Source organism: Podarcis vaucheri, assembly GCF_965113315.1.
Source record: "Podarcis vaucheri genome assembly, chromosome: 12".
Classification (NCBI taxonomy): Eukaryota; Metazoa; Chordata; class Lepidosauria; order Squamata; family Lacertidae; genus Podarcis; species Podarcis vaucheri.
The window spans coordinates 44,886,935-44,906,082 of record NC_138750.1 but is presented as its reverse complement, the minus strand read 5'-3'; the positions used below and the strand labels follow the sequence as shown (position 1 = coordinate 44,906,082).

Genomic DNA, 19,148 nt, shown 5'->3' with positions numbered 1-19,148 from the left:
CAACCATTTTTTAGAAAGTTGGGAGTCACCCTTAACCATGGTTTAAAGTTATATCTGCAAAGATGTTAACCATAGTTAATGCTGCCCATGGCTCATCTCTTAACTAGAGGTTGAAAGTGAAGCTTGGACATGGTTTGCAAAGAGATGTTGTTTTGGTAGAACAGCCGTCATCTTGTTGCTGCTGCAGAAGGCAGTCATCAACCAAAACATTTTGGATAAGTGATTGTTTCACAAGGACTAGTACAATGGATAAAAATTTATATTTCAGGATTGTTTTGAGGGTTTGCCTCTTCTTTTGTTTCCTCAGTCACACCTTTCCCCAATAAACCATCAAGAACAACTTGACACTGCAGATTTCAAAGCTCACCAATATTGCCTTGATTTTTTTTTACTTCCAAAGTATGTAGATGACCACTTAACATCTACAGTTTTTGAGAATGAGGTTAATGATTAAAAAAGAAAGGGGAAATAGAAAAAAACAAAACCCATCAATGCCCCCTCTGTTTTTTACTGCTACAATTTAATTGTGGTGAGCAACATTTACAGAAGATATTCCGTAACTATTAGTTCAACCTATTCTTTTAGAAAACATCAGAAGGTTCAAACATTAAATGTCAGAAACAGAGAAAGTTAGGAGTGAGTTGGCCCAGAAACAAAACCCTTTCATTGGATCAACATTATTGGGGGGCAAGGGTAGCAAGCTTTTGGGTTATGCAGAGCTGTTCTGTAGATAAGGTCTTGCAACCTGATGCTGAGCCTTTCCCCAGCAATTTGAGACTAACCATATAAGGAAAGGATAAGATTTCCAGCCAGATTGTCACCCAGTTCTAGACACAGGATTGAATTTCTGCTGGGCGGGTCAAGCCAAAACTGACAGGAATCTACCAGGGTCAAGGAAATGGTCAATGGGTTTGTCACTTGACAGTGCTATGGTTGCCATCTTGATCTCAGCAGTCAGCACAAATTGCTATAGGAACCATTGCTACTCTTCCCTCCGTACACCAGCTATGCTGCAGTCCGAGAGAGAGAGATTAGTAGGTTCTGCTCAATGTCTCTTTCCTGGTGTTTGGCAACTTCCTGTTGATGAGTCTGCAAGAGCCACTGTGCCAAGAAGTTATCATGTTGCTTCACTAACACAACCATATGAGACACATACATCCAAAAGTACTAGTAGCAGCAGCAGCTGGTCAGTTTCTAAATAGTTCTATATACTTACGTAATTCAATCCTTTCTGCACTCAATATTTTCATCTAAATAGGGCATTGCTATTGTATTATATTGTGCGGTTAAAAAACCCCACCCCTCATGAAGTGTTGGAGCAAATTAATCACTATTACTATTTTATCGTTTATGACCACTGAATTGACATGTCAAATGCCCTCCACTTTGAATGCACATATTCAAAGGGCTGGCCGGCAGGACATACGTACATATATTGTACATATATACATATATAGGTAATGGTAAAGGACCCCTGGATGACTAAGTCCAGTCAAAGGCAACTATGGGGTGTAGCGCTCATCTTGCTTCAGGCTGATGGAGCCAGTGTTTGTCCACAGCTTTCCAGGTCATGTGGCCAGCATGACTAAACTGCTTCTGGCACAACAGAACACTGTGACAGAAGTCAACGCGCACAGAAATGCTGTTTACCTTCCCGCCTCAGTGGTACCTATTTATTTACTTGCACTGAAATGCTTTCAAACTGCTAGGTTGGCAGGAGCTGGGATAGAGCAACGGGAGCTCACCTTGTTGTGGGGATTCAAACCACCAACCTTCTGACTGGCAAGTCCAAGAGGCTCTGCGGTTTAGACCACAGCATATACATATGTATATACATACACAAAAGCCTGGCCACCAGCACTAGTAAACACAGAAAATCAGAAGATCCAACACATTATCTACACTCGCCTGGGTGAAAGCAGCTGGCGGGGCCAGGCAGAGAAAAATTGTGAAACAGCTGGGAAATGCAAGGCACTTTTGAGCACGCTGCAATGTAATCCAGAATAATGCTACACGCTTGCAGGCACACACACCATGAAGTAGGAGCTGGAAGCAGCCAAACACAAGCCTGGCGCATGGACTGCAGCTGCCCTTTATTTCAGACCTAAACACAAGTGGATACAAGTGGGGCTTGCAAAACTAAGTTGACTTCATCTAAAGCATCTGAATTCCTTATGAATTCCATCTTCCTGAATACCAGCATCTGAATTTTTATTTACCTAGAATAACTAGAAGTATCTGAGAGGTGGCAGAGCTTAGGGTGTGTGTGTGAAAGGCATGCTTTGCATTGTTTTAAGGTTCCAAATGAAAAGACTGGCATGTCCAGTTGAAACTGTCAACTATATACCAATAACCACGATGACTTGAGACAGACAAACCCAAGTTCAACTCTTCAATTTCTACCTCTTAGCCCATGAGCTGCCAAAGGAAGGTGGGGTAAGATGCAATCAATCAAATAAACAGTGCAAGGTATTGGGACTAGGGAAGCTTTGGAAATGGTCAGCATGTGTTGAATAAGAACATAGGGAGCTTTTTTATACCAAATCCCACAACGGGTCCACCAATACTGACTGGCAGCCACTCTCCAGGTTTCCAGACAAGGAGAATCCCCAGGCCTACATGGAGATGGTGGGGCTTGAACCAAGGACCACCTGTGTGCAAGGCTCTGCCACTGAACTGCTGAGCTGCAGCCCTTCGCTTTGTAAACTACGGGTACTATAGATGAATCCTGAACTGAAGTAGGCCATCTCCAATGGATTTAGGGCTTGTCAAAGCCAAAGCAGGACATCTCTGAAGTGCCCCCAGCTGAAGCAGGGACTTCCAAAGCAGTTTGAGGTTTGTTTTTTTCAAAAATAAAAAATGCTGGTGTCTGCAAAAATTGAAAAAAATAATAATAATCCCCATGCTTGCCACATTAGGAAAACATTAGGTTGGTGGGGAAAGGAGGTGACTGACAAATCTAGTTTCTAACCAGTGGGATTACTTTTACCAGGGGTCTCAAATCTTCGTGCTTTGGGGAAGGGATGTTGAACCCTGATCTGGTCTGGTCTGTACTCTTTGCTAGTTCTGTTAGCAGTGCTCGCTTGGAAAATACAGGGCATTCAAGCTCTCCTGCATCTCTGTCACATGTCCACATATCCACTCCTGCCAAATGAGCTTTGCACCTAGTTTCTGTAAGTCTGGAGTCTTTTACTGTGTCAACTGAGTAGGAACACTGAAGCTGTTTTTTCATATAGCATAACTCCATAGTTCATGCACCCATCCTTCTGAAAATGTGAAGATAAATTCCCAAGGTATTTTTCTTTTTTCTTTCTTTTCTTTTTTGCCAGAAAACCACAAGGAGAGAAGTGAAGGCCTTTTTCATTCCCACCCTCAAATATCAATTTAAGAATGATCAGTAAAAAACCCCTAGATCCATTTGTCTGCAATTTGGCAGGTTTCTTACTTAGTCTTACTTTTACAATGCATGCCATTCTTATACCATTTGCCCATGAAACAATAGAGATTAAATGAATCATTTTTTAACTGTCCCCCAACTCTAAATGCTACCCTTTTGAAAAACAATTAAAGCTAGCCTTCTGAAGTTTTTCAGGATTCATCTCCTCAGAAGGTGCTGCTACATCTTAAAATTTAATCTAATTATGGAAAGAAAGAAAGAAAGAAAGAAAGAAAGAAAGAAAGAAAGAAAGTTTAAAAAAATATAAAACCCCCACTATAATTATGAATGGGGAATGCAAAAAGCTTATTCTTACCAATTAGGATTCAGCTTTGACCCAAAGCGAAATTAGACACCCACCAAATCAGTTCAGCACAAATCTGGTGTTTTCTAAAGTACCAAATCAGGCTCAAAACCAAATCTTGCTGTCCGTGCACATCCCTAGTTGTAACATGTAAGGAGGGTTACTGAAAAATGGCATTAAGATCAAAATAAAAAGGTAAAGGTACCCCTGCCCGTACGGGCCAGTCTTGCCAGACTCTAGGGTTGTGCGCCCATCTCACTCAAGAGGCCGGGGGCCAGCGCTGTCCGAAGACACTTCCAGGTCACGTGGCCAGCGTGACATCGCTGCTCTGGCGAACCAGAGCCGCACACGGAAACGCCGTTTACCTTCCCGCTTGTAAGCGGTCCCTATTTATCTACTTGCACCCAAGGGTGCTTTCAAACTGCTAGGTTGGCAGGCGCTGGGACCGAACGACGGGAGCGCACCCCGCCGCAGGGATTCGAACCGCCGACCTTTCGATCGGCAAGCCCTAGGCGCTGAGGCTTTTACCCACAGCGCCACCTGCCAATATAGCTGTTGGTTAATAAGATAAACCCCACAGTTGGGCAATAACATTTTGTGGAGTCAACCAAGGCATCACAAATGTGATCCAGATACAAATAAAAAAATGACACTCATCAACATTTATATTTGAATTTGAAATGTACATGTTTCACTTGGTTCCTTGTAGTTTCTGGCCAACAATGAAAATTAATTCACCTTTCCTTGGTGCAATTAATTGTACAGCATCTTTGTAGTCCTTCTTCCCTCCCTAAGGTTGAGGCCTCAACTTTCATTCTATTCCCCTCTTATCAAGGCTTTTTCTAATTTAGAAGCAGATCTGATTTTACTGCACTAATATGCTGCACTACATTTCAACTTAAATCCACACAGAGGTGCTATAGCTGATATGGCACTCTTAAGAAATGCAGAGGAACAATCCACAATATCTAAGAACTTATCCTATCCCAGCACACAAAAAGCCAAATAATTTACAATGTTGCCTTTGTGCCTTAAAGGCTTGGGGAGAAAGAGATAACTGCTGCCCCTTTTAAAACAAACAAAAAAGAACAGCGTGTACATACTGTACTTTTAAAAATTAAATTCTTACGAAATGCACTTTCCTGCTAAATAATATAAAAACAATCAGACAGATCCCTCTCAATCCACATCACATGTGAACGATAATGTTTTCTTATTAAGATTTGGAAGATTTAAAAACAGCTTCCAGCAAAACATCTGTTGCACAATAATTGCGATAAGAGGGAGCAGAAATATCCAGGGAGATTAGGATGAAGGCCACCTTTTCGTTTGGAAAAACGTGTCCAGTTTGAGTTGCAACCCTGCTGGAGTAACACCACCTTCTACACAAAAGATTTCAGCAGAGTGTTTTGTGCTGCTTATTCTATCACAGCCGCCCCCCAGCAAAATAATAATAATAATAATAATAATAATAATAATAGCATGATCTAGAAGGGGGGCACCTTTCCCTCTAATGATATTACTCCAGGAGCAGACACTCACATGATTCGGAAGGAAGAGGATTTGCATTACAAAAGCTACATTAAGCACTACGAAGCCCCTGAAACACTGGTTGCCACACCTCTAGAAATGATAATATGCAGCCAGAAAATGTGCAGAAAAGGGACTGGAGGAACTCCCCTATGTGAAAATCTTACCATGTTTTGGCTCTTTAGTTTTTAGGGGGGGGGGAGGTGAGTAAGAAGGTACATGATATAGGTTTACAAGATTACGCATAGTATGGATAAAGATAAGTTTTTCTCCCCTTTCTTATAATACTGGGTTCAAGGAGTTGGGCAAGTAAGAGATTCAGAAAATACTTCTTTTCACAGTACATAGTTAAACTGTGGAATTTGTCACCCCAAGGTGTAGTGATGTACAGTTGTAACAAAGGGATGAGACAAATTCATATGTGGCTTCTAGTCATGACGGATACACGTTGCCACCAGAATGCAAGTGGGAGAGAATTATTGCAGTCAAGTCCTGCTTGTGGGCCTCTCATAGGATTCTGGTTGGCCACCACGCAAACAGAAAACTAGACAAAATGTGCCCTTGGTCTGATGCAGCAGACACAGCCCTTCTTTAAGACCACTTTTAAAAAATAAAGAAAAAGTAAAGCGTCATCTTACAGATCGCTTGAAAGATGAAATCATTTCTGCATCCCTTTTGAATTGCTTCACCGGATCGTGCCATTGCAGCTATCTAACTTAGTATCCTGTTTCCAACATTGGCTTGTCAGTTTCTAGACGCCCAGAAGCACAACGTGAAACCAATGGCCTTCCCTTGTTTGTCTCCAACCTTTAATCCTCAACACTGTACTGCCTCTGAACATGTCGCATCTGAGATTACCTCTCAGGTGCCAGCTCAGAAAAAGTTGTATTTTAAGTCCTGGAGGCATGGTTTACCAACTATAATTAAACAAATGTAATTAAAAGTATATCTCCGTATATAGACTCCTGGTACATTAAGGAAAGCTTCAGCACAAGCAAGAGTAATAACTCCAGGGTAAAGAAATTATGAATATTTTAAAGCTGGAGGAAAACTAGGGTGGGGATAGAGAAAAAAGGAAGAGTTTGAGGAAAGAGTTTGACACCTGCATTTGGATGGAAAGATGTTGCTTGTTAAGTTAGGAACAAAAAGTCTGTGACACTCCAGATGTTGTTGAACTCTAACCTTCATCAGCTACAGCCAGCATGGGTCAAGGATGATGAGAGCCTAAGTCCAACAACATCTGGAGGGTCACATCTTGATGCTCAGTTTCTAAAAGTCTGCAATCCTATGTACACTTACTTTGGAGTAAGTCCCACTGAAGTCAGTGTGACTTACTTCTAACTAGATATTCATAGGTTTGAGCTGTAAATGATTTTGAACAATTCAATCTTCACCTGGGTCTAAACTTAGCACATTGTAAAAGTTTGAACTTCCTATTGCAAAGAGAACTGAGGAATTAAAAACAAACAGGATGTTAACAAGGGAGAGAACAGTAACCCAACGCCCAGTTCAGCTCCATCCACAGCTAAATTCTAGCACAAATGTGTGAAATGAAGCAATCAGGATGTGTCCACACAGCCTCCAGAGACGAAATATGAAACAACTGAAATTTGCACAAGATGCAAATCGACTTCACAAGTTGTCGCAACGCATACAAAAGGTATTTAGAAAGACTCCTGTGTTCCTGAATTTCATTTTCAATCATCCTGCTTTCAGGCAACTGATTATACCTTTGTTACTATCAAAACAGTAATCAACATTAACAAAATGTCAAGTTACATAACAACTTGAAGAGGAGCACACAAATGTGCCTATCTAACCAAGTGTTTTACTTTTAGGAAATGTTTGCTAGCACTGCAAGCCTTAATTGATTAATCAGTGCAACCAATTTTCATAAAAGTTGTAACCTGAGACCACACTGTAGGTTTCTCCCAATCACAGCCTTCCCTCCAGTTTCCAGGAAGGAGGTGCCGGCATGGGAAGGAGCTGTAAGGTGAACTGTTTCCCATAAAGCCATGGGCTCTCAGTGATGACCAGAGTAATGACAAGGAGCCAAACTGCAGTTGCTCTTATACCACTGAAAGCAAGGTGAGGGGAAAGCTGCAACTGCTACCCAACCGCTGACTGAAGTCGCCAAGATCTCACAAGGGTTTATTCCTGATTGTACCATCCATATGCCAGATTCAAAAACTGGGGCATGCAGGAAGCCAATGCAGAGCATGAGTGGGGAACACCTGTGGCCCTCATCTTAATTTCACACAGGTGAGAGGAGGCCCAAAGGAAAAAGAGAAGAGGAAGGGATAAATGGAAACGGGAGCCAAAACAAATATTGTCAAGGGTGGGAGAAAGCCCTCTGCACGCAATGAGCTCAGACATTAGGGAAGAACTCTCTTGTCCTTCCCTTGGTACCCAGCTGGGCAGGAAGGAAGGAGGAAAGAGCTCTGACCCCACCAGCATGCAGTGCCCCAAATTAGGCCCAAGGGAATGCCACCCAGAAAAGATTCCCCAGCCCTGATATAGAGTAAGCATTATAAGATAGGAGGTGTCGTCTGCATCCTGCAAAGAGCAGACCCAGGCAGGGATGCAACAGATGGTTGTCTTAGTGGCAGCACCCAGGTTCTGGAAGTCTCTTCCAAGGGAAGCCCATCTTGCCTTCTTCCTGCTGGCCTTTCAGCAGCAGGTGAAAATCTTGTTCAGACAAGTCTTTGATCTGGTGAAGTCGTTACAATGGTACCTCGGGTTAAGAACTTAATTCGTTCTGGAGGGCCGTTCTTAACCTGAAACTGTTCTTAACCTGAAGCACCACTTTAGCTAATGGGCCTCCCACTGCAGCCACTGAGCGATTTCTGTTCTCATCCTGAAGCAAAATTCTTAACCAGAGGTACTATTTCTGGGTTAGCAGAGTCTGTAACCTGAAGCGTCTGTAACCCAAGGTACCACTGTATTATTAAACTGCCCGGTGATCCGATCAGATGAAATTTAATTAATAATAATAAATTGTTTTATTCTGTTCTGCAATGTATAATAAACAATTATTGTTTACTTTAAAACATATTGACCGTCTTTGCATTTTTCACCCATAAGAGCCTAGTGAGGTTATGATGATCTCCTAGTGTTTGTTCAACTAGCTGCTGTTTTTATATATGTTGATAGTTTCGTTATTATTGAATTTTGTTTGGAATTGGATATTGTATTGCTGCTAGCCACTTTGGAAAAGCAAGGCATGAAATGTAAACAGAATACATACAGATGGATTTGCTTTGAGGAGGAAGGGTTTTGCCTGCAGAACTTGGGGGGGGGGCTTTCAATGAAATCTGTACACATTTTATGTAATTTCCTGCTCTGAGCTGTTCAGGTTTAGGCAGGCCACATATCAACAAAACAAACAAGTGGGCAAGCAGGGTCTCTGGGCCTTGGATCTCTTGAAGAACCTGCTGCAAGTCAAGTTGTACATATCAGTCACCTCCCTACAAACACTAGTAGTGATGAAAAGATTCCAAAGAAGTGAGCCTTCCCTTTTATATTTTATCAAAAAAGTTATTTCATTTTCTTCCGGAGTAAAGTGACAGACCTTCCAGATGTTACTGGACTCCAATTCCCATAAACACCAACCTACATGATGGATGGCAGGAAGAGATCATGGGATGAGATGCAGAGATACTTCTCTTTCATCTTCCAGAGGAATATGAATTATATTACAGAATAAAACATTTGGTTGTCAATACTGCTGTTCTGTTGTTATGGCTTATGTTGTTTTATTTGACTGCTGCATTTCAGAGTTGTATTGTCTTTTCAGTTATTTGTTTGCTGTTTTGTTAGTATGAGCCACCTTGATTATTAGGAAAGCAGGTTGAAAAATAAACATTTAAAATAAAGTTTTGGTCAAGGGAATGAACTCCAGGTCAGTAGGAGCAACACTGGGAAAGTTTTCATCATCCTTTTACTGGTGTAGAATTCAGCAACCAAGTTGCTCATCAGGGCAAGACGGTTTGAGCATATAATACCAACCCTTGCCACCAATTGGTTTCTGGGCCCAATTCAAAGTGCTGGTTTTGACCTATAAAGCCTTAAATGGCTTGGGTACACAATACCTCAAGGACCGCCTCTCCCCATATGAACCAACCGGACCCTGTGACCATCATCTGAAGCCATTTCATGTGCCTCCTCCATGAGAATTCTGGAGAGTGGCAACGCAAGAATACACTTTTTCTGTGGTGGCTCCCCACTTGTGGAATTCTATTCCCATGGAGGCTCTCCTGAGACCTTCATTGCATCTTTATGTGCCAGGCAACAACATTCTTCTTTTCCTGGAACTTTGCCTAATTACGGTAATCTATGGCATTTAGAACTGTTATGAGTTTTTGTGGTTTTGTATTGTAAACCACCCTGTGACCCTCGGATGAAGGGGCGGTATAGAAATTTAATAAAAAAAAAAAATAAGTAAAACAGGGATGGGAAATCTGTGGCCTTGCAAAGGACATTGGACTACAACTCCCATCAGCTCCAGCCAGCATGAGTAATAGTCAGAGATGACAACTGCTGAAATACAGCAACTTCTGGAGAGTATCAGATCCCCACCCCCCGCTTCACAAAGTGGGGGCTGCCAATGTTTTGGGGGGCCTGTGGGCACAACTACAAACCACAGACTCTGTCATGGGCACCGCACACCCTCTGTAGCTGAACACACACACCAAAACCTGTTCTATTGGCTACAAGTGAAATGCTTATTTCAAACATAATTTCAGTGAGGGAAGGACAGTGGAGTGGACCCTACAAGCACCAGGGAAGGCCCCTGTGGGAACATATGCTTTATATTATAAGGCATTTGCCATGAATTTTATTGAGAACCCCAACATTCTGCACAATAATCATGTGGAGCCCAGTTTACAAATTATGCAAAATGAGAATCAAGTGTTTTTCATGGTCTGCCCTCTTCCCAAGAGCTACCTGGGTATTTTCAAATCCCGCTATTTTAAAATACCCATCTGCAGCCACACAAGGCTAGCAGATCATGAAGAATTTCAACCTAGCCTTTTTCCAAAGTTATTTTTTAAACTCTGCAGAGAGGGTTGTTTTTTTCCCTTCCCTCCCTGGTTTCAGCTATGCAATCCCAGTACCAACAGCCTGAAAGGATACAGTCCAAAAAAAGCTTTACTGCTTGGTTCATTCTAAATGTATATAAATTAGCCAATTAGAGTGAAGCTCATGTTCCAATAGGAGATGCCTCGCCATATTTGAGTGCCCTTTAACCATTATAGAAGCGGAGGGAGAAAAATACCAAACCGAGGGATGAACTTTGTGGTTAGGGGGTGAAGACATCAATCAGGAAAGTTGGCTTGAAGCAAGACTGAAATCTAGCAGACAGTGCAAGCCTACGCATGTTCAGAAGCAAGTTTCACTGACCTCAACAGGGCTGATTCCCAGGTAAGTCAATCAGGGATTGCAGCCTAAATGAGCAGAACTCCCTATCCTTTGCCCTGCCAATAGTGAAGGAAAACTAATGCAAAACTAAGCAAAGGATTTACAAAAAAACCTACTTCCATCAATTGAAGTAGTCTTCCCAAGTTCCCCCTCCCTCTACTGCTCAATTCTCTGCATGAAAGTAAAAAAAATGGCCAGCTAGAGGCGAACTCTAGAAAACAGTAACTTTGACAAGCACTGTGACAAATTGGCTTCAGAAAAGAAACATTTCAGATCTAGAACCCACCCACCTTTCACAATCGGCCACAACTCCTTTTACAGCTGCTGCAGCCTCCAGAAGGTCTTGAGAGAAGCAATTAGTCCTGAACTAAGACAAGACATTCAAAGACAGCCGGAAAGTAATTGAGCAATTCAACAGAGCCATGCAGGAGGTGACCCTGGACCTGCTCTGCAGATCCCCTTCCAGAAAGGGAGACTTACTCAGCTTAGAGATTCGCGGAAGCAAGAAAAGCCTTTGTAACCCTCGCGAAGCCCCAAGTGGAAATATGAGCAGATCCTTTCAATGCCTTTCTGAGCCACACTCGCCAGGTAGCGGAAGGACTCTGCTCACTTGCAGAGCGAAAAGCTCTGAACCTCTCCTCCTATCCAGAAGGGAAGTGGGCGTCGGGAGTTTTCCTCGAAGCAACTCGGCGTCCAGAAGAAAGACTTTGTTTGCACACCCAGCTGTCAACTATAAGGAGGCGCTGCTGTTACTCGGGTTTACTGGGGGGGGGGGGGAGCCCGCTGTGAAAGCAATTACGCAGCTGCTTCATGAGGACTAGCGCCTTAGGAAGCCACGTTTACTCCAGAGATATCTCTCTCGCAGGGCTCCCGCCGCCTCGGAAGCCGAGGAGAGAGCAGCTTCGCCTCCAGCGCAGGGTCTCCCCCAGCCCGAGGGCTCTCGGCGGCAGCTTGCGAGGTTACACAACGAGGCACAGCCTGAAGCCTCCTCCTCCGCCGCCGCCGCCCCCACCCCCGGCCCCGCTTCGGCGCTGCCTTCTCAATGGACGTTTGTAGCCGAGCAGCCTCTGCGGCGAGCCGCTTCCCGTCCTCGCCGAGAGCGCCTGCCTGCCGGCTGGTTGGCTGTGTTGTTGCGAAGGGAAGGGAAAGGCCAAGAGTCGTGACCTCTCGCTCCTCTTTCCCCCTACTCCACCCTCCCTCGCTCCCTCTTGTCCCCTCAGAAGGGCTCGTCCCCAACCTGCCCCCCCCCCGGTTGTCTCCCCCCCCCCGCCTCCTGCCGCCACAGAGTCCCCGTTTCGCTCCTGGCGTCGCCGGCGGCAGCCAAACGCGCGTCGGGGGTCGCTCCCAGCCCGCCTCTCTTACCTCGGGGCTCGCGGGGCGCCGCCGCCGAGGCGCCCGCCACCTGCCTCTCCTCAGCTGCCGGGAGCGCCTGGCCGAGGGGAAGGCAAGAGCGCAGAAGTTCCCAACAAAGGAGAGAAAGTTCGCCGCCTGCTGCTGCTGCTGCTGCCGCTAAGCGGGCGAGGAGAGCGAGCAGCTGGCGGGGGGCGGGGAGGGCGCGCGGGCGCCCAATGAGAAAGTTCGGCTCGTGCGAGAGCAGCCGCTGCTGCTGCCGGCCGGGCCTGGCCTGGCTTGGCTCGAGGGGGAGGTTGCTGCTGCTGCTGCTGCTTCGGCGGCCGCCAGCGAGAGCAAACCCCACGTCTGTCTGAGGGCGCCTGCACGGGAAGGCGCGCGCTGGAATGGCTCCTGGCTGGGACGGAAGGGGAGGGCTGTGGGTGGGGGAGCCGCCCTCCGCGCCGCCGGCGACACAAGTCGGGGTGTGGGGGGCGAGCTCCGAGGCCGAATCTCTCCCTCGCGGCGGGGGCGAGCTGCACGGCTCCCCCCGCGCCCGGCGGAAGGGGGAAGCTCCCAGGTGTGGCCAGGCTTAGGGCTCATTGTTCGGCTTAGGCAGAGCTCAGCCCCTTGGCCGAGTTTTGGTTCTAAACAGTGACGAGGGCGCGTTAGAGCATACACGGAGTGCCTTTCCCTCAGGCCCCATGCGCGCATTTGCCAGGGTTGGGCATTGTTTGGTTTCGATTTAATTTCCATGCTGGCTTCAGAACTCTGCAGCGGTTTGCCTTTCGTCATTTAGGGAGAGCCCCAGTTCCTGACGCCTCAGGGCCTGGGGAGAGGAAGCTTTCCTGCAGAAACCTCGTTACTGTTCAGCTCAGAAAGGCCAGCGAGGATTCCATGCAAACCACGATTTCTGTCTTCCTTTTATTTTGGTTCAGAATGCAGCTGCTTGGGTGCTATCGGGAGTGAAGCAGGACATGCTTGTGACACTCCTTTCACATCAGTCCAGTTGGTTGTAGCAGTTTGTTTCCAGGCTCAGCTGAACATGCTGGTACTGACCTTTAAAAGCTCAGTATGGGACGAGGTTGTCTTCAGGACGTCCTGTACCACCCACACAAACCCAGCAGGAGACTTCAAGATGGCACTGGAGGCCCTGCTCTCAGGCGGCTATTCTTGGATTGGCAACAGGGCCTTCTCCGTGGTAGCCAGCTGGATGTGGAACACAGGGGTCAGCAAACTTTTTCAGCAGGGGGCCAGTCCACTGTCTCTCAGACCTTGTGGGGGGCCGGACTATATTTTGGAAAGAAAAAAGAACGAATTCCTATGCCCCACAAATAACCAAGAGATGCATTTTAAATAAAAGCACACATTCTACTCATGTAAAAACACACTGATTCCTGAACTGTCCGCAGGCTGGATTTAGAAGGCAATTGGGCTGGATCCAGCCCCGGGGCCTTAGTTTGCCTACCCATGATGTGGAACTTTGCTCCCCAGGGAGATCTGACAAGTTCATTCCTGGTTTTAGGTGTGTCCGGAAGACTTTCTTGTGCAGAAGGCTATTTGAAATAAAAATCACTTTTGTTTTTAATAGACTCCTGTCTTGGGTTGCTGTGTTCCATTGAATCTTTATTGTTTTAAACTGCTGGTAGCTGCTTTCTGAAGTGTTTGCCCTGAAAGTAAATATTTTACATGACATCTAAATATTATATACAGGTGAAGTGCAATATATTTATTGAGAGCTAGTTTCACATAGTGGCTAAGAGAGTGAGAGTGAGCCCTCATTGTCCCACCTTGCCCCCCAAATGGGTCTGAAACTGGCAGAGTAAAAATTATCTTCCAGTTAAGTCAATGGGATGAAGAAATGGTTTAAGTGTCCTCCACACCTTCTCCCTAACTGGAGCGAGCCAGCAGGACTTAGGGAGCAATTTTTTCTCTGGCCCGGAATTTCTCATCACTAGGGATTGCTTGACCAGGCTTCAATCCTGTGCACACTTACTTTAATGGGAGTAAGTCCCACTGAACTTCACACAATCTATTTCTGACAAAACGTGCACAGTTACAGGTAGGTAGCCGTGTTGGTCTGCTGTAAAGGTAAAGGGACCCCTGACCATTAGGTCCAGTCGTGACCGACTCTGGGGTTGCGGTGCTCATCTCGCTTTATTGGCCGAGGGAGCTGGCATACAGCTTCCGGGTCATGTGGCCAGCATGACTAAGCCGCTTCTGGCAAACCAGATCAGTGCACGGAAACGCCATTTACCTTCCTGCCGAAGCGGTACCTATTTATCTACTTGCACTTTGACATGCTTTCGAACTGCTATGTTGGCAGGAGCAGGGACCGAGCAATGGGAGCTCACCCCGTCGCGGGGATTCAAACCGCCGACCTTCTGATCAGCAAGTCCTAGGCTCTGTGGTTTAACCCACAGCGCCATCCGCATCCCACGTTGGTCTGCCGTAGTCGAAACAAAATAAAAAAAAATCCTTCTAGTAGCACCTTAGAGACCAACTAAGTTTGTTATTCATATGAGCTTTCGTGTGCATGCACACTTCTTCAGATACCTTTAAACATGCACAAGTTTGTGCTGCTAGCAGAATGGAAGGCAAATGGTGTGTCAAATTCTGGCCTCTTAAAGGATGCAGCTGAACTCTGAAAGACCAAAGTCTGCCCCTGCTACTGAATATGTTTATTACCAGGAGGATTTCAAAATAATAATATAAATAGAGCACTTGGAAGGTTGTCTGGTGCTATACAAGTATTTAGTGTGATGCAGTCATTAGTAAGCTGGGCTCTGACCACCAAGATCCAGCTTCAGATCCCTGATCAGTCAGGAAACACTATGGACCTGGTGGTCCTCTCACAGCCTATTGTGGCACTTAATAAAGTGGGATCTTATGGTTTGGCTTGGCTCATTAGATTCATGCTGCTGTGCATCTGTTTATGTTGCTTCACTGTTGGCTCTTATAATTGTATTGTATTTTAATCATGGGAGATTGTGCTAAAGGGCAGCTTATCAATTCTATAAATAAACCCAGGCCACTTTCACTCTTGCTATTTCACGGGTATGATTGAACCGTATACCAGCAAATTAAGGCAGCACAATTAAAGTGGATTTGGTGCTGTTGCACAAAAAACAACAACCCCTGCATCTCTCCTTACCCAATCTCCCCACAAAATCCCCACCTCATACTTTTTGCCGTTGAAAAGTGATGGGGAAATGCACTGGAAAGTGGAATAATGATGGCATTGGGTTATATAACCCTTATACCCTCCATGCAAACAAATAAAGAAGAAGGTTCACTAAAGGTCATCTGGAAGATCTTTCAGCCATGTATGCAACCCTGAGCTCAATGCAGGAAGGGTGGGATACAAATATGAGTAAAAGAATCATAAATGCTTGGAGGCAATGCTTGGAGTTTTGTGGTTCTGAAAAGTAAGGTATTGATCCTATGGTTTCTAGTGGTAATATCACAGCAGGTCTTAGGAATCTTTGTGTAGAGAAATATAATAATATGTAGATTTGTTTAATGTGCAAAGGACCTTACACTGATTTAAGTTTAAATACTATTCCATTTACACCCACCCACGTTCTGCCATCTTGGAACTGAAGGAAGCACACATGAGGTTCTGGGCATGTGTGTCTCCCATTCAAGAAATGACCCATCCTTTTTAATTTCGGGGAGGCAGCTGCATTATGTGTCCTCACACCGTGTGCTGCAAATACATGTAGCAGATGGCCCCAACAATATTTCTTCAGGTGTTAGTGAAGACTGCAGTCTTACTTGGAAGTAAAGTTTAATTGGAATCAATGAAACTTGGGATTTTCAAGTAAATGGATGCAGTGGAATATATGGCCTAAAGCAGCAGTCCCACATTGTCAGCTGAATTGCGATTCCTGAGCTGAAGGTGCTGATAGCTTCACAGGTTTCCTAATTGGGTGTCATGGAGATCTCTGGCTGGGCTTTTAATACAAGCCTGCATCAGGGTTTGACCTCCTAGGCCAAAGGACGAGAGGAATGGGGGAATGTTGAGGCTAGGTTGTACTTAAGGGGAATTAGGGGAATTAGATGTCCTCTTTTTCATGGGTATGTAAAATGAGAGTCGTCACAGCGATCCATAGTTAAAAGTATAAGTTCTCAAATGTGTCTTCTTTTCTGCTCTTCAAAATATGGCAACCCTAAATTAGCTCCTCCACGATACAACACTTCATGCATCCACTTGGGTCTAAGACCTAATGAGCATGTGTTCTGAAACATGCTGCACAGGTTGTAATTGAGTTTCTTTAGAATTGTCAAGCCACACTTCAGGATCTGATAGGAGGAGCAGTGCTGAGTTGCTGGAACTGAAAAGCCCTTGGAGAACAGAGTTTCTACTGTAACAATTCTATGACTCAGCTTCCTCTGGATTTAAAGAGCTGGAGGAAACAGGCTTGACTAATTATCATTATTTGTATTAACATGCCATAGATTTTCTTTTAAAAAGTTGCTGTGCAATCAGATTGCCATTAATGAGAGGAGAATTATGAGCGCTGCTATGCCTTCCTTTATTAACTGGACCAGCAAATAAATATGCCAACATGGTGAAGAAGAAGCAGATCATCAAGACAACAACAATAAATAATAATAATAAAATAATAATAATAATAATAATAATAATTAATAATACCATACGAGTCCCACATATTATTTCTGATTGGTCACAGGCCTGCAGCCCAAAGCTCCCCCCTTCCCTTCCTTAAAATATATATGCCACTATTGGCTCTGGAATGAATTACATGCATAAAGTTTAATGAAATCCAAATCTTATGGGGATGATCATCTTACCAGGTGGATACCACTTGTGGCTGCAATCTGTATTCCAGCCAACAAAAACATTTCAAAGGCATTGAGTATCAAAAAGCCAAGCTGCAAACATAGCATCAAATAAGGGCCAATTTAAATGCAACAGCAGCCGTTATGCAGGCTGCCAAAAGGCATTTGCCCATGTAGGCACCACCCATAGCCAGTGCAACATTTTAAAGGCTCTTAAACTATTCACCAGTCTGTATGTGCCATATGTTTCTATGGCAGCACTGTATGGCCCAGGCAGAGGCTGCACTGGAACGAGACACTGCATATAGGTCAGCATGTGGACTAACCTTTCCTGACCACCATATGGGACACTGACATACATTAAGTACTGATACTACTTGCTCATTTCTCTCCTAAGCCCTGAACAGTTAAACAATTAAAAAGGGGCTTGTTTTGTTTCCTCTGGATGGGAGGACACTGGGACATTCTTTGTAATATTTGCTTTGTTTATAAAGAAATACAGTACAAGCACGTCAGCGGAGCCAATGCACACATATATAAGCAGTCCTCACAGATGCATCTCTGCATTGCAGCCTCAGAGGGTTGCTTTATTTATTTATTGTGTTTAATTATATCTTGACTTTCCTCCAAGGATCTGGAAAGCTGTGCACATGGTTCCCCTCTCTCCCATTTTTATCCTCGGAAAAACTCTGTGGGGTAGGCGAGGCTGAGAGACGGCGGCTGCCCCAAGGTCACCCAGTAAACCTCATGACTGAAGGAGAAATCGAACTCAGATCTACCCCAAGCGCCAGCCCCACATTCTAACACACTACCTCACAGGATTGTTGATCTCTCTGGCCAGAGTTATGCTTGTAGCTCGCCCACCTATAAACACCATTTGCACCAACCACTCTTTCAGTACCATCTCACTAGAGGATGCTGCTTATAATTTGTGTACTGCTGCTGGAGATTTCCAACATTAGTCTAGACAGACAACCAGTTATGCTATAGCAGGGGTCAGCAAACTTTTTCAGCAGGGGGCCGGTCTACTGTCCCTCAGACCTTGTGCGGGACCAGACTATATTTTTTTTGGGGGGGGAATGAATAAATTCCTATGCCCCACAAATAACCCTGAGATGCATTTTAAATAAAAGCACACATTCTGCTCATGTAAAAACACATTGATTCCCAGACCGTCTGCGGGCCAGATTTAGAAGGTGATTGGGCCAGATCCGCCCCCCCGGGTCTTAGTTTGCCTACCCATGTGCTATAGCAACCACCCACTCACATCCACTTGCCCGCCTACCCAAAACAAGGGTGATGAATATTCCCTGTGTATTTTGGTGCTTTGACTCCCAGTGATGCAATGGGCCAGGGGCCAGGGATGTCTGTGGGCAGGATTCCTGCACTGAGGGGTTGAACAAGATTACCCTTGGGGGTTCCTTCCAACTCTACAATTCTATGATCACATCCCCCAATCTTTTCCTCCCCACCCATCGCATATCCCAATCTGAATGAACCAGGGCAATGATAAGCAGCACACACGGCAACAGGGGAAGACAGAAAGGACTTTGTGTGCTGCAAAGATGCTTTTGGCTCAAGAAGACTAGAAAGCACAGTGACCTCCTCCACTTGTATGCATTCAAATTATTTCATCATATTTCTCCCTATCCACCCCCCCTCCCTCAGCGCAAAAAGTCAGAGAATCTAGGACTGCTATGGGATTTCAGAAAACGGCTGGAGATGCCATTCACCATCAGAGTAGTGGAAATGGAAGGAGAGCTAAAATTCTAAGCGACCGCTAATTAATTTATGAGTACCTGGAGTCGTTCCAGGTATGGAACCGAACACCAGATTCGCATGACATGGGAGGGGGGGGGTGGAGAGAAGCCTAAAGGAAAACTATATAAAAAAAGAGCTGGCAGTAAGCATCAGTTTTGCTAATGGAAAAAGGAGAAGATTGGTTAGGAGCAACTCTGCATTGGTTATGGGCTGAAGAGGATTCTGGTTGTTTCTATTGGTTTATTTATTGTTTGTTTTAAAAACCAATGGATAGAATTCATATAGTTTTATTTCATTTTGAAGTGAACAAAAGAGAACTCAAAACCACTTAGCCTTGTGTTGAACAGTTAGATCATTTAGATCAGCTGGGGAAATTCTACTCAGGCATTGCATCCAACAGAATATCATAGGGTGGTGACCCGGAAATGGGCATTGTCTGCTGTTGCTCTTGCACCGTATCATGCTCTTCCTTCTGCCATATGCGAAGCAGCAACCAATAGTTACTTTAGATGTCTTACAAAGACATATCGCTTTGCCCAGGCTATTCCTGACTCATAAGAC

At 44.8% G+C, this 19,148-nt stretch overlaps 1 protein-coding gene and 1 long non-coding RNA gene across 4 annotated transcripts in view; one reads left to right on the top strand and one right to left on the bottom strand.

Moving 5' to 3' along the window:
* The window catches only part of SVIL (supervillin), a 145,567-nt gene extending 133,259 nt beyond the window's left edge, over window positions 1-12,308 (bottom strand). For all 3 annotated transcript variants that reach the window (XM_082193702.1, XM_082193703.1, XM_082193701.1), the window contains exon 1: window positions 12,054-12,308. The gene's annotated coding sequence lies outside the window, so the exon portion shown is untranslated. The remainder of the gene's footprint in view (window positions 1-12,053) is intronic.
* Window positions 1-19,148, top strand: part of LOC309515731 — a 606,047-nt gene that overhangs the window by 16,297 nt on the left and 570,602 nt on the right. The window lies entirely within an intron of this gene.